The sequence below is a fragment of the Dendrobates tinctorius genome, unplaced genomic scaffold, assembly GCF_039654945.1.
Source record: "Dendrobates tinctorius isolate UK_male_01 unplaced genomic scaffold, ASM3965494v1 ptg000105l, whole genome shotgun sequence".
Taxonomy (NCBI): domain Eukaryota; kingdom Metazoa; phylum Chordata; class Amphibia; order Anura; family Dendrobatidae; genus Dendrobates; species Dendrobates tinctorius.
Window position 1 is genome coordinate 11,693,591 of NW_027361773.1, and position 14,965 is coordinate 11,708,555.

Genomic DNA, 14,965 nt, shown 5'->3' on the forward strand with positions numbered 1-14,965 from the left:
AATACATTGGCAAAGGTGCTCCGCTGTCAGGGGGGTCGCAACATCACCGAGTCCCGGGCCTCCCCATCCAATGCCATAATAGCCACCTCGGTATCCAAGTCAGGGGTTATCGGGTGCATCCTCAACAACCCCTGCATCCGCTCCGTCCAGGTCCAGAGCATAGTATTGCTGCCCGTGAACTTTGGCAAGTTATTCAACATAGCCCCCAACGATATGCTAGACCGTGGACTACCCCCAGCCCCTTGGTCTGCCGCCTCCACGCTGGTAGACTGCATCCTGCCGACTACGCCAAAATGTGGTAACTAGCAGGTATGCAAGATGCAGTGATGAGCAGGAGGCAGAGCAGGGGTAAACTCAAGTTTTATGTATAGATATAGGTTAAAGCTGACAACGAGATTTCCACGCAGGGAAGTAAAACACAAATACACAATCTCCCACAGAATAAACAATACTGGGCGAGAGCTGACCGTTATGCGGCCACGGTCTGGGGAGCTAAGGGACCCTTGTGGGCTAAACGGGGGGGAATGAACAACGGAGAGTCACTTATTGGTCTCTGACGTCCTGCAGAGTTGGTGTACAAGGAATGTCCTGGCGGCGCCTCAGCCGACGTGTTCAGCCTAGGAAGCGTTGCCGGAGGGTCTTGCGCTCTGGTACCGCGGGTAGTACACGGGCCCCGCATAGCTCTCCTGATGCCGGGCCTTCTGCAGTGGAGAGCGGAATGGAGAAGGCCGCAGCTGCGGTGTGGAGCAGAGCGGAAGCGGCTGTGGGTCCCGGTGTGGAGGCCGCAGCCGTGGTGTGGAGCAGAGCGGAGGCAGTCGTGGGTCCCAGTGTGGAGGCTGCAGCCGCAGTGTGAAGCAGAGTGGAGGCGGCCACGGGTCCTGGTGACAAGGTCAATGGTGGCGGGCAGGCTGCCCGCGGAGAAGCGCCGTCCAATGCATGGGCAGTGCCGCGCCTGAGGGTGCACCGTGGCCCGCAGTGGCTCGGGTCCAGGCTTCTGCCAGGTCAGGTGCTGCCCCCCCTGCCCGAAAGGCGCCGACCCATGCCTGAGGGGGAAGGCCTACCTGGTGGCCATCCAGTACGTGGCTTGAAAAAGCTTATTGGGGTGCATGTAACTTTGGGGCAAGCCAGGTCTTGCATTCAATGCAACATTTTTTATGGAAGTCCTCCTGTACCTCTTATGAAAGGGGTATTGTGGTGCGTCATAATTATTGGTAGCCCATCCACTCATTGCATAGACAATAACAGTTTAGGAGACCCATTGTTTAACCCCTTCACCCCCAAGGGTGGTTTGCACGCTCATGACCGGGCCAATTTTTACAATTCTGACCACTGTACCTTTATGGGGTCATAACTCTGGAACGCTTCCATGGATCCCGGTGATTCTGACATCTGAGCTCAGAATGAAAGGAGCGCCGTTTGACTTTTTCAATGCAAAATTGGCTGGAATTCAGATCGGACGCCATGTCACGTTTGGAGAGTCCCTGATGTACCTAAACAGCGGAAACCCCCTACAAGTGACCCCATTTTGGAAACTAGACCCCCCAAGGAACTTATCTAGATATGTGGTGAGAACTTTTAACCCACAAGGGCTTTACAGAAGTTTATAACGTACAGCGGTACAATTAAAAAATCATATTTTTTTCCACAAAAATGATCTTTTCACCCCAATTTTTATTTTCCCAAGGGTAACAGGACCCTAAAAGTTATTGTGCAATTTGTCCTGAGTACGCTGATACCCCACATGTGGGGGTAAACCACTATTTGGGCGCATGGCAGAGCTCGGAAGGGAAGCAGCGCCATTTGACGTTTTTGGCTGGAATTGAGATCGGACATCATGTCGCGATTGGAAAACCCCTGATGTACCAAAACAGTGGAAACCCCCCACAAATGACACCATTTTGGAAACTAGACCCCCTAAGGAACTTATCTAGATGTGTGGTGAGAACTTTGAACCCCCAAGGGCTTCACAGAAGTTTATAACATACAGCCGTACAATTAAAAAATCATATTTTTTCCACAAAAATGATCTTTTCACCCTCAATTCTTATTTTTCCAAGGGTAACAGGACCCTAAAAGTTATTGTGCAATTTGTCCTGAGTACGCTGATACCCCACATGTGGGGGTAAACCACTATTTGGGCGCATGGCAGAGCTCGGAAGGGAAGCAGCGCCATTTGACGTTTTTGGCTGGAATTGAGATCGGACACCATGTCGCGATTGGAAAACCCCTGATGTACCTAAACAGTGGAAACCCCCCACAAATGACACCATTTTGTTAACTAGAACCCCCAAGGAACTTATCTAGATGTGTGGTGAGCACTTTGAACCCCCCCAGTGCTTCACAGAAGTTTATAACGCCCGGGCGGGTGAAAATAAAAAATTCTTATTTTTTCCACAAACATGATCTTTTAGTCACTTTTTTTTTTATTTTCCCAAGGGTACCAGGAGAAATTGGACCACAAAAGTTGTTGTCCAATTTGTCCTGAGTATGCTGATACCCCATATGTGGGAGAAAACTACTGTATGGGCACACGTCGGGGCTCGGAAGGGAAGTAGTGACGTTTTGGAATGCAGACTTTGATGGAATGGTCTGCGGGTGTCATGTTGCCTTTGGAGAGCCCCTAATGTACCTAAACAGTGGAAACCCCCACAAATGACCCCATTTTGAAAACTAGACCCCCTAAGGAACTTATCTAGATGTGAGGTGAGCACTTTGAACCCCAAGGGCTTCACAGAAGTTTATAATGCCAGGGCATGAAAATAAAAAAATCGAATTTTTTCCACAAACATGATCAATTAGTCCCCAATTTTTTCATTTTCCCAAGGGTAACAGGAGAAATTGGACCCCAAAAGTTGTTGTCCAATTTGTCATGAGTACGCTGACACCCCATATGTGGGAGAAAACTACTGTATGGACACACGTCGGGGCTCGGAAGGGAAGTAGTGACATTTTGGAATGCAGACTTTGATGGAATGGTCTGCGGGTGTCATCTGCGTTTGGAGAGCGCCTGATGTACCTAAACTATTGAAACTCCCCACAAGTGACCCCATTTTGAACACTAGACCCCCCACGGAACTTATCTAGATGTGTGGTGAGCTCTTTGAACCCCCAAGTGCTTCACAGAAGTTTATAACGCTCGGACGTGAAAATAAAAAATCATTTTTTTCCACAAAAATGATATTTTTGCCCCCAATTTTTTATTTTCCTAAGGGTAACAGGAGAAATTGGACCCCAAAAATTGTTTTGCAATTTGTCCTGAGTAGGCTGATACCCTACATGTGGGGGTAAAACACTGTTTGGGCCCATGGCAGAGCTTGGAAGGGAAGGAGCACCATTTGACTTTTTCAACTCAGAATTGGCTGAAATTGAGATCAGACGCCATGTTGCATTTGGAGAGCCCCTGATGTGCCCAAACAGTGGAAACCCCCAATTCTAACTCCAACCCGAACCCCAACACACCCCTAGCCCTAATCTCAGCCCTAACCCTAACCCTAGCCCTAACCCTAGCCCTAGCCCTAACCCTAGCCCTGGACCTAACCCTAGCCCTAACCCTAACCCTAATGGGAAAATGGAAATAAATACATTTTTTTTAATTTTATTATTTTTCCCTTACTAAGGGGGTGATAACGGGGGGTTTGATTTACTATTTATGGCGGTTTTTATGTTTGGCAGCTGTCGCACGCTAAAAGACGCTTTTTATTGTAAAAATATTTTTTGCATCACCACATATTGAGAGCTATAATTTTTCCGTATTTTGACCCACCGAGTCATGTGAGGTCTTATTTTTTGCGGGACGAGTTGACGTTTTTATTGGTACCATCTTCGGGCACGTGACATTTTTTGATTGCTTTTTATTCCGATTTTTGGGACGCAGAATGAACAAAAACCAGCGTTTCATGAATTTCTTTTGAGGGGATGCGTTTACACCGTTCAGCATGCGGTAAAATTGATAAAGCTGTTTTATTCTTCGGGTCAGTATGGTTACAGCGATACCTCATTTATGTCGTTTTTTTTATGTTTTGTCGGTTTTATGCAATGAAAACTATTTTATATAAAAAATAATTATTTTTGCATCGCTTTATTCTGCGAGCTATAACTTTTTTATTTTTTCGCTGATGATGCTGTATTGTGGCTCGTTTTTTGCGGGAAAAGATGATGTTTTCAGCGGTACCATGGATATTTATATCCGTCTTTTTGATCGCGCGTTATTACACTTTTTGTTTGGCGGTATGATAATAAATCATTACTTTTTGCTTCGTTTTTTTATTTTTATTTTTTAAGGGGTTCGCTAAAGGGGTTAACTAATGGGACAGTTTTATAGGGCGGGTCGTTACGGACGCGGCGATACCTAATATGTGTACTTTTATTGTTTTTTTTTTTATTTCCAAAAAATGGATTTATTGGGGGAATATTTTTTTTTTTTTCTAATTTATTTGGCGATTTTTTAAAAATTATTTTAACACTTTTTTTAACTTTTTTTTAAACTTTATTACATAGTCCCAGGTGGGACATCACTGTCCTGTGACAGATCGCTGATCTGTCACATCACAGATCACTGTGACAGATCAGCGATCTGTCACAGGCAGTGCAGAAGGCTTCCTCATGCCTGCGCTTTGCAGGCACTGAGGAAGCCAGCTTCCTGCAGGCCCCCGAAGGCCCCCGTCACCATCTTGGATTCGGGGGCCTGCAGGAAAGGAGCCCCCCGCAGCAGCGCTGCACATTGCGCTGCCGTGGGGGGCTCAGGGAAGCACGGAGGGAGCCCCCTCCCTGCCGATGCTTCCCTTTAACCCCCGGTACACCGCGATCATGTTTGATCGTGGTGTGCAAGGGGTTAACGTGTCGGGGGCGGTCCATGACCGCCCCTGACACATTGTGCCGGGTGTCAGCTGTGATAATCAGCTGACACCCGGCCGCGATCAGCGGCGCTCATCACGTGGGCGCCGCTGATCGTGGTAGACGTACTATCCCGTCCATGGGCATAGGGGCCCGGGTCCCATGGACGGGATAGTATGTCGGATGTCAGGAAGGGGTTAATAATGGCCCTTTAAGAAGATTAATGCTGCCTGATGCCCGGGTAAAAATAGGCTCTGTAACTTTTAGAGTCCCTTCTTCATAAATGAAACAAGATGTGTCTGCTTACGTGTCACACACCACATGGCCAGCTAGGGTTGTTAAATGTTACAATGATATTTCCAAGTAAATGAATTGGTATTGGTTGAAAGCAATGTTAAAGTTGAAAACGCTTCAAAAACGCTGCGTCTGAACATAGCCCAAGTGGAGGAGGAACATTTTGGTGTGGGGTTAATTATTTTGCCTTGTATACAAGTCATTAACCTGGAAAGGATGTACCTTTACATATTTCCCAGGAAAATCAATTTTGGTTTCGTTTTGGTATGTTTTTTGGTGCACAGTAAAAATGGCATGAAACTCTGACAACATTGTTTAAAGCTGTGAACTAGGAGTCAGAAATGCTTCTTGGGGCGATCCCCATGATGTCTCCGTGTCATTTGAGCAGTGCTTCCATCATATTCAGAGGTTTTTAGACCTTAAAAGGACCCCCGGGGGGATCGCGGTAAAAATGCTCGGGTCTCCCATAGACTTACATTGGGCTCGTTGTTCTGTCCGATTACCTGAGTATTCCAATTTGCTTGACCTGAGCAATGAGCACCCAAGCATTTTAGTGCTCGCCCATCATTACTCTTTATACTCTTTAGTTTACGCCTAATGTAGGCACTGTTCATTTAGCGCCTATGCAGAAACTTATGCAAATTTTCTATATACTGTAAATTTATTTGTTAGCTGTATAGAGTGTACTGTATATGTGCATTTCATTGTGCAATCTCCGTAAAGTACTTACAAGGGGTGTCTGCAAGTTCTGTTATGTTCTTCTATATTTATTGTATCCCTAGTAGAGACTGTCTTTGAGAACCAGAAGATATATATACAGATGTCACTGCTTTCCATTGCTTAGCTAGCAGTGGCGTTTTGCCCAGACCTTAGGGAACTTTGGAAGTATCATTAAGGCAATCTTTACATAAAGATGAACTGCTCAGGAACAATGTCTCCAAGCATTTCATGCACAAACATGCTCTTATTCATCCTCAGGCAAGCATGACTTCTGGATGGAGGCTTTTGATACTTCAGCAAACACATTTATTAGGACCACTTGACAGAAAATAGCAGCACTCATTGTTCCAGCACATTGATGTCATAGACCATGCTTTTCTTGCTGTTTATGTAGAGTTTGTTGGTACAAGTTATCTGTTTAGTAAGGAGGGGACCTCATGTTAGGATTTAAAAAAACCCACTGCACTTTCATTTTTCCAGACATAGGTGCATATTTAATTCCATGTTTGTGACATACTAGAACAGGCACATTTAGAAAAACCGGCCAGTTTGTTAGTCATTCCTCTGGACAAAAGCATGGACCTACTTTGTTGCTAGTGGGGTATATTTATACTTATAATTTATTGAATCATGCAGATGCCAAACCTTTACTAAAGAGACACTCCCATGAATATTTTTAAATGTGTGTATATGTGTATGGTGTGTAATGTGAGTGTGTTAATATAATCACCTAACGCTGACCTCTCCGGGATCCAGCGTCATCCTTCTCTACTTCTAAGTGACATCACTACACTTTTATGGATCACTCCTTGCTATGTGTGAGCTGGAAGTTTCTTTTACAAATCAAGCCTATAGAGGCTGGTCATGATGCTCCAAAGGCTTACACTGTAAAAGCCATTTTCTGGGTCACACAGAGCACAGTGTGACCGGGGTGTCTTCAGAGTGGTGATGTCACTGACAAGAAGAGCAGAGCTGATCCTGCAGAGAGCAGTGGTAGGCATACCTCCCAACTTTTGAAGAAGGGAAAGAGGGATAAAGGCTGCGGCGCAGCAAATTTTAGGCCATGCCCCTGACCACACCCATTTCACAACTAGTCACACCCATGTCCACGCCCGACCACTCCCATTTAGCACTGCTGATCACACTGGCTGGTACTGAGGGCACAGTGGCTGGCATTATAGGTACAGTGGCTGGTACTGTGGGCACACTGACTGGTACTGAGGAAAAGAAAGAAAGAACAGAGAGAGAGAGAGAAAAGAAAGAGAGAAATAAATAAAGGAGTGGGAGAAAGAAAGAACAGAGAAAGAAAGAAAGAACAGAGAAAGAAGAAACAGAGAGTGAGAAATAAAGAGGGGAACGAAAGAACAAAGAAAGAACAGAGAGAAAGAAAGAACAGAGAGAAAGAAAGAACAGAGAGAAAGAAGAAAGAACAGAGAGAGAAAGAAAGAGGCAAAAGAAAAAAAAGAACAGAGAGAGAAAGAGGGGAAAGAAAAAACAGAAAGAAAGAACAGAGAGAAAGAAAGAACAGAGAGAGAAAGAAAGAACAGAGAGAAAGAGCAAGGAAAAACAGAGAGAGAGAAAGAGGGGAAAGAAAGAAAGAACTGAGAGAAACAAAGAGAAAGAAAGAACAGAGAGAGAAAGAAAGAGGGGAAAGAAAAACAACAGAGAAAAAAGAAAGAAAGAAAGAGAAAGAAAGAACAGAGAGAGAAAGAAAGTGGGTAAGAAAAAAGAAAGAAAGAATAGAGAGAAAGAAGAAAGAACAGATAAAGAAAGAAAGAGGGGAAAGAAAAAACAGAACAGAGAGAGAAAGAAAGAGGGGAAAGAAAGAGAACAGAGAGAGAGAAAGAAAGAGGGGAAAGAAAGAAAGAACAGAGAGAGAAAAAAAGAAGGAGAAAGAAAGAGAAAAAAACAAAGAAAGAAAGAACAGAGCGATAGAGAGAAAGAAAGTGGGGAAAGAAAGAAAGAACAGAGAGATAGAAAGAAAGAGGGGAAAGAAAGGACCAAAGAGAAAGAACAGAGAGAAAGAAAGAGGAGAAAGAAAGAACAGAGAAAAAGAAAGAAAGAATGAAAGAGAGAAAGAACAGAGAGAAAAAAAGAGGTGAAAGACAAAAAAGAAAGAACAGAGAAAGAAAGAAATAATAGAGAGAGAAAGAAACAGAGAGAGCAAGGAAAGATTCTATAAAGATACTATAGCAGCCCTGCTCCTATTGTAGTGCTCACCTGAGCCTCCCGGTGAAGGACATATCATGATCCTCTCACATGGCGGCATCCCCAATTCCAAATCAATCCTGCTGTCCGTACTGTCGGAGGTGGACATGGTGATGGATCTGAAGCATTCTCTGAAGTGCCTCCATGGTTCCGTCACAATCTCCTCATGAAATTACCTCATTTATGGTCAGCTTCCAGCACATCACTTCTGGTGGACCATCATGTTCGAGTTTTAAAGTGCTCCTCGGGGCTTCGCCGTGTACTCCTGTGTCCACGGGAAAAGTAAGCTACCGGCCGGGACAGCGGGGCAGACTCTCAAAATCAGGACTGTCCAGCTGGATCTGGGACGGTTGGGAGGTATGAATGCTCCCCATCATACACCTTGTACACGAACGGCTCTGCACACCTCATACACAAATGGTTCCGCTTTGTATGCCTCGTACACACACGGCTCCGCTCCATACACCTTGCACACACACGACTCCACTCAGTACACACAAGGCTCCACTCCATAAACCTCGCACACACGGCTCAGCTCCGTACACTTCGTACACGCTCCATTTCGTACACCCCGTACACATGCGGCCTCGCTCCATACACCAAGTACACACACGGCTTCACTTTGTATGCCTCGTACACACACGGCTCCGCTCCGCACACACCATACACACACGGCTCCGCTCCATACACCTCATACACACGGTTCCACTCCGTACACTTCATACACACATGGCTCCGTTCCATACACCTCATACACCCACGGCTCTGCTCCGTACACCTCATACACACACAGCTCTGCTCCGCATACCCCATACACATGCAGCTCCACATACCTCGTACACACACGGCTCCGCTCTGTACACTAAGTAAACACACGGCTCCGCTCCGTACACGCCATACACACGCGGCTCCGCTCCGTACACCTCATACACTCATATCTCTGCTCCGTACACCTTGTACACACACGGCTCCGCTCCACACACCCCACACACGGATCCACTCCGTACACCTCACACACGGCTTCGCTCCGTACACCTCATACACACACGGCTCCGCTCCGTACACCTCATACACACATGGCTCTGCTCCGTACACCTCATACACACGCGGCTCCGCTCCGCACACCTCGTACATGCATATATCTGCTCCGTACACCTTGTACAAACATGGCTCTGCTTATCCTAAGTCATATTACAAGACTCGCTAAAGGGTTGATTGTGACTTGCAGGATCGCTACTACCAACAGGTGGCGCTATAGAGTTCAAGTCCTCTTTTTCTCTGAAGAGGCAATTTGCATATTATTTTCCCAGAGGAGCATTGCACGGCGAATAAGCCTCCTTATCTTGACAAGCCAGAGCTGGCATGTCACTCTCCACAAGGAGAAACCTTACCTCTTAGACCTCAGTCCAGAGCCTCTCACCTAGCCAAATCAGTTCTCATACTTTGCACTGACGAGAGCCAATAGCTCGAAACACCGTGTCTGCAAATTGAGATTCTGATTTGGCTTTTATCCTAAGTCATATTACAAGACTTGTTAAAGGGTTGATTGTGACTTGTAGGATCGCTACTACCAACAGGTGCCGCTATAGAGTTCAAGTCCTCTTTTTCTCTGAAGAGGCAATTTGCATATTTTTTTCCCAGAGGAGCACTGCACGGCGAATAAGCCTCCTTACCTTGACAAGCCAGAGCTGGCATGTCACTCTCCACAATTTGAAACCTTACCCCTTAGACCTCAAATAACAGGGGCATTTTACACTACCCCGATGACTTTTTATTCATTGGTCCCCCTGACTCTCGGGTATGCATTGATCTCCTTAATAAACTCATTTTTATTTGCAATAAATTCAGGGTCCCAATTGCTTATGAGAAAACTGCGCAACCTGTTAAGACATTGGGATTTCTTGGTATAACTTTAGACCAGGCCTGGGCAAACTGCGGCCCTCGGGCTACATCTGGCCCCCTGAGTGTTCCTGTGTGGTCCCTGTCACTCACAGCCAGAGGGCTGGAGTCCTCACCTTTGTATGTGAGAGTTAACCATTACCTCCCTCTTCGCTCCCAGCTTGTACTGTTGTATGTCCTGTGCAGGACAGGTAAGGGTTAAGTCCCCCATAGTGCTCCCCCTGTGATCTGTGGCTTATCACATCCACTCCATAAACTGCAGTAAGGATTCCCACCCCCTGCCTGTCAGCTCCTGCCCATATGGGATGTGGATCTCTGCATGTGGAGTAGAGGTAGGAGAAAAACTTTTTTCCAATGTTCCCAATTTATTGCTTGATCAACTGCTACTACGTGTTATGATAAGCTTTATTGCAACAAGTATTGTCAGGCTATGTTCACACAACTGTAATATTTGTCCAAGTGCTGTCTGTGAAAAAAAAAATAAACCCGACCTCAGACAGAGCACTAGGAGCAATGTTATGGAATTGGGCTATCCAGATTACAGCCAGAAAATGTCTGTGTGACAAAGATCACATTACCCACCTGTCTCTTCTGTATTTTGGATGAGACTCGCCTGTTGAAGTCTATGGGTGTGCAAAAATAAAAAAATTGGATCCCATATGAATCATCCGTATAGCATCCGATTTTTACGAATACATTTCCATTACTAACACAGGACACTATTTCTTCTTTAACATTTTATTCACTTCTGATGTCTAAAAATGGATGCCATACAGACGACAATACAGATGGAAAATCGTCTTTTTCTAGATGAAAATAACGTTTTTTTTATACGCTCATGTAAACTTCATCACATAAGCAACTGCTTTTTATAGAGTGACAAAATGAATATTATGCAGAATTAAGGGTGATCTGAAACCAAAGGTGACATTCATGCTAAATTTAATTCATAATCTCATCACTTTTCTAACATATTTCTGTTAAAAAATTTCTACCTTTCCCTCTCTACTCTAACTTCCTGTCTGCTTGTGGTTTTTTTTTAACTTCCAATGACATTTTGTTTGAGAATCCCGGTGCATTATGGGGTACTCACACAGGACAACATCAGGGGGCAGAGGATGCAGTCACTGCCACAGCTGCTTTCCTCACCATGAAAAGAAGCGTCATGTGTTTCAGAGACTGGACTAGTCCCTGCCAGGTCATCTCTTCTCCTTAGAGACAGCAAGGGAGCGCACTGTCACTGTGCATTCAAAGGAATATAGCACAGAAAACTCATACTGAGTATGCATCAGAATTTACGTACGATGCATTATCAGGTGAGCAGGGCTAGCTGAACCTCTAAAACAGACATCACTGATGGCACCTAATTTCAGACATCACTGATGGCACCTAATTTCAGAGAGGGTTCAGAAGCTGTGGCAGTGTCTGCAGCGTCTGCCCCCTGATGACAGCTCATTCGAGTATCCCAGCATGCACTGGTGAACATCAAACAAAATGTCATGGGACGTTAAAAAAAAAAGGAAGTCAGAACGTAGAGGATACGTCAGGGAATTTTTCATTGAAGTATATTAGAAAACAAGATTAGATTATTACACTGAATATGAAATTCACCTTTGGTTTCGGACCGCCTCTTTAAGTTCAGCCGATTGGTTCGGCACTCCACAGCAGTGCCAGTTTCTCATGTGGCCCCTTGGGAAAATTAATTGCCCACCCCTGCCTTAGACTTATCTAAAATGGAATGCCAGCTACCCATAGATAAAATTCTTAAACTGTGAAATACCCTTTTGACTATTCTTTCTAAGGTGAAAGTCAATTTAAAAGAGCATCAGTCGCTTCTAGGCTTGTTGAACGTTGCCCTGAGAATTATCCCAATGGGAAGGGTGTTTTCTAGGCGCCTTTATGACGCCACAAAGACCACCTGTCACCTGGTTGTCACATTAGAATTGGTTTGGAGGTTAAAGAAGATGTTAAAATGTGGCTGGATTTCTTTTCTAATTTTAATGGTAGATCCTGCTGGCAGAGCTCTTTTATTACTTCAGACTTGTTACTTTTATGATTTTTAACAGATATGACCAATGGTTATGGGATTTTCTTTTCCTCTCATTGATCAGGGCAACAGTGGCCGGAGTCGTGGGTTCTCAAAAAGTTTACGAAAAATGCATCGGTGCTCAACCTTTTTTCTCTTTTTCTGTGTATTTATCTTTGGGGCCCTTTAATGGAAAGTAGGAGAGTCTTAGTTTCTTCTAATAACCAAGGTTTAGTGTTTAACATTAACACATTGTCTTCTAAGAATGGTTGGGCAGCTAGGATTTTCAGATATCTGGTCTTATATTGCTTAAATTTCAACATTTGGTTAAAAGCTAGGCAATGCCTGAGTGATTAAATGCTAATCTCTAATTCCCTTTGTCACCAAAAGTGGTCAGTATTCCGTCACTTGGCCCCAGACAAGGAAACAACGCCATGCCCTCCTCATGTTTGGGACATAATATGAGGTTAATTCCTTTTTTAATCGAAAAATCATTAGCTAATAGATCATGGGCTGATTACTCAGCTGCATGGCATCAGTGGTTGAATTTCTGCCTTAAGAACAATTTTGACTATGCAGAATCTTGTCCTGAATCAGCTTTAAGGTTCGCTGAATCTTTAATTAATAAAGGACTGTCTTACTCAGGTTTATCTAAATCATTGGCTGGATTTTCTTTCTTTTTAAAGTTAGCTGGAAAAACCTCTTTAACTGGTCTATTCCCAGTAAAGCAGTTTTTGAAAGGTTTCAAGAGAGGCAATTATAAACGGATAGTAGACGCTCAATAACTTTCGCTTTGTTAAAAGATTTGTGTTTGTCGCTAAATTCATTATGCATTTACTTTGATGAGATGTGCCTGTTTAGTTCAGCCTTTTGCTTGGCATTCTTTGCAGCACTTAGGGTGGGTGAGATAGTTTCATTAAAAAAGTCTGACCCTTCCGGCTTACTGATTTCAGATGTTTTGTTTAAGGATTCTCATATGATTTTATTTATAAGAAAATCCAGAACCGATCAGATGGGTAGGGGCACTAGCATACGTTTAAATCCCATTTCTGATTTTTCTATTTGCCCTGTGGCAAATGCAAAAAGATTGCTTGATAAAATACCCAAAGTTTTTGGCCCATTCTTTATTCATTCTAATAGCGAACTGGCTACCTTATACCAATTTAATTCCATTCTTAAAAAATGCCTAGCTAAGCTTGGTAAAGAACATTTAAAAATCACGTCCCACTCATTCAGGATTGGAGCTGCAACCGAAGCTTCCAGGCTAGGTTTACAGGATAAAAAAATTATAAGAATAGGTAGCTGGGATTATAGGAGATTTAAACTGTATATTCGCCCTGATCTCTATGATGACTAACTTCAATATTCACTTTACAGATCCTCTGATAGTATGGATTGTCGGACACTCATATATTCTGGGCTCAGAAGAGAGCAAGCCAGAGATCTTATACCGAGAACCTTTCCTTTAGTCCTTAAATACAAGTCTTCTGGCACAGTGTCAGGGGAATGAAATGGAAGGATTTGATTACTGAATTGGGAAAATTAGCTATTCGGTTTCCTTCTCCCGACCTAATTATAGTTCACTTGGGCTGGAACGTGTAGAAAAGAGAACCAGGTTGCAAGTGATGCTGAAGTGCCAGGTCTGGAACTGCTGGGGCCGAACCTCCTGTTGCAGGGGGGAAGGAAATTGAGGATGGAGGAGATCCATGACCTGCAGAGAGGGGGTGGTGTGAGTCAGGGGAGTATAAGGAGGTTTGCGTGGGAAAAGAGAGGGGCTTCCCACTGGAGGGCTGAGTGAGAGAGGACCTGCGCCACGCCGTGAGCAGAGATAGACCTCGCGGCAGTGATAAGGGTTTGGTGCAATGAGGTTAGAGCATGCCAAGTGGGAGTTTGTTGGGAAAGGCTCCCGGCCGCAGAGTACAGATCCAGGACGGGCGTAGTAAAAACTCACAAGTACCAGCAGGCCGATTGGAATATAGCTTCACTCTTCAGCTCCGCAGTTAGATGGACTAGGGGCTCTACGCATTACCAAATGATCCTATGGGTAAATAAGCTCAAATTAAGGAAAATATTAAAACATGACTTTTATTTAAAATGTGGGAAAGAAATGTAAAACTACACTAGTTCATCTGTGTCATTGCTGTACTGTTAAGTTTCTAGAAGCTATATACTACATTGATTAATCTAATATTAGTACTGACTCATTGCTATCTCCTCTATGACTACCGTTCATAGGCTAGCTAGTCAGATAGTTATTTATTTAAATAATTAAAAAAAAACACCATGAAGGACCCCTCTAATCCTGATAACTAACCTTGCTGAAGCTGAAATCTGAGGATTGCAGCCCCCAGCTGTGAGTTTTGCCTGGATGGTTATAAAAAATACAGGGGAACCAACGCCATTTTTTTCATTTATTTATTTATAGCGCAGGTGGCGGCTTATGAATACCCCTATTAGCCGCTCTTGCTGTCACTGTTATTAGCAGCAGCAGGGGTAGGCTGATGGGAGTAATAGTCCTATTAGCCACCGCCTGCTGTCTCTTTTATTACGTAAATGTAACTCTCATCGTTCTCTCCTGCTCGCGCCAATTGCCAGCAGAGCAGGGGAGAATGATGAGATCCGTATTCTGCACCCGGTGCCCGGGGAACAGCTCTTACTGCAACGCTTCTTCCCTGGCACCCGTCCATGTGGTACTCATGTGGCACAAATATGCCACACGTGCGCCGCAAGTATTACACACGCGGACACTGACATCTCCGGTACTGGAAATATCAGGACGTGTGAAAGAGGCCTTATAGCGGGTTTTTATGTTTGGCAGCTGTCACACACTAAAAAACGCTTTTTATTGCAAAAAATAATTTTTGCCTCACCACATTTTGAGAGCCATATTTTTTCCATATTTTGGCCCACAGAGTCATGAGAGGTCTTGGTTTTTATGTTACGAGCTGATGTTTTTATTGTTACAATTTTCGGGTACATGTCATT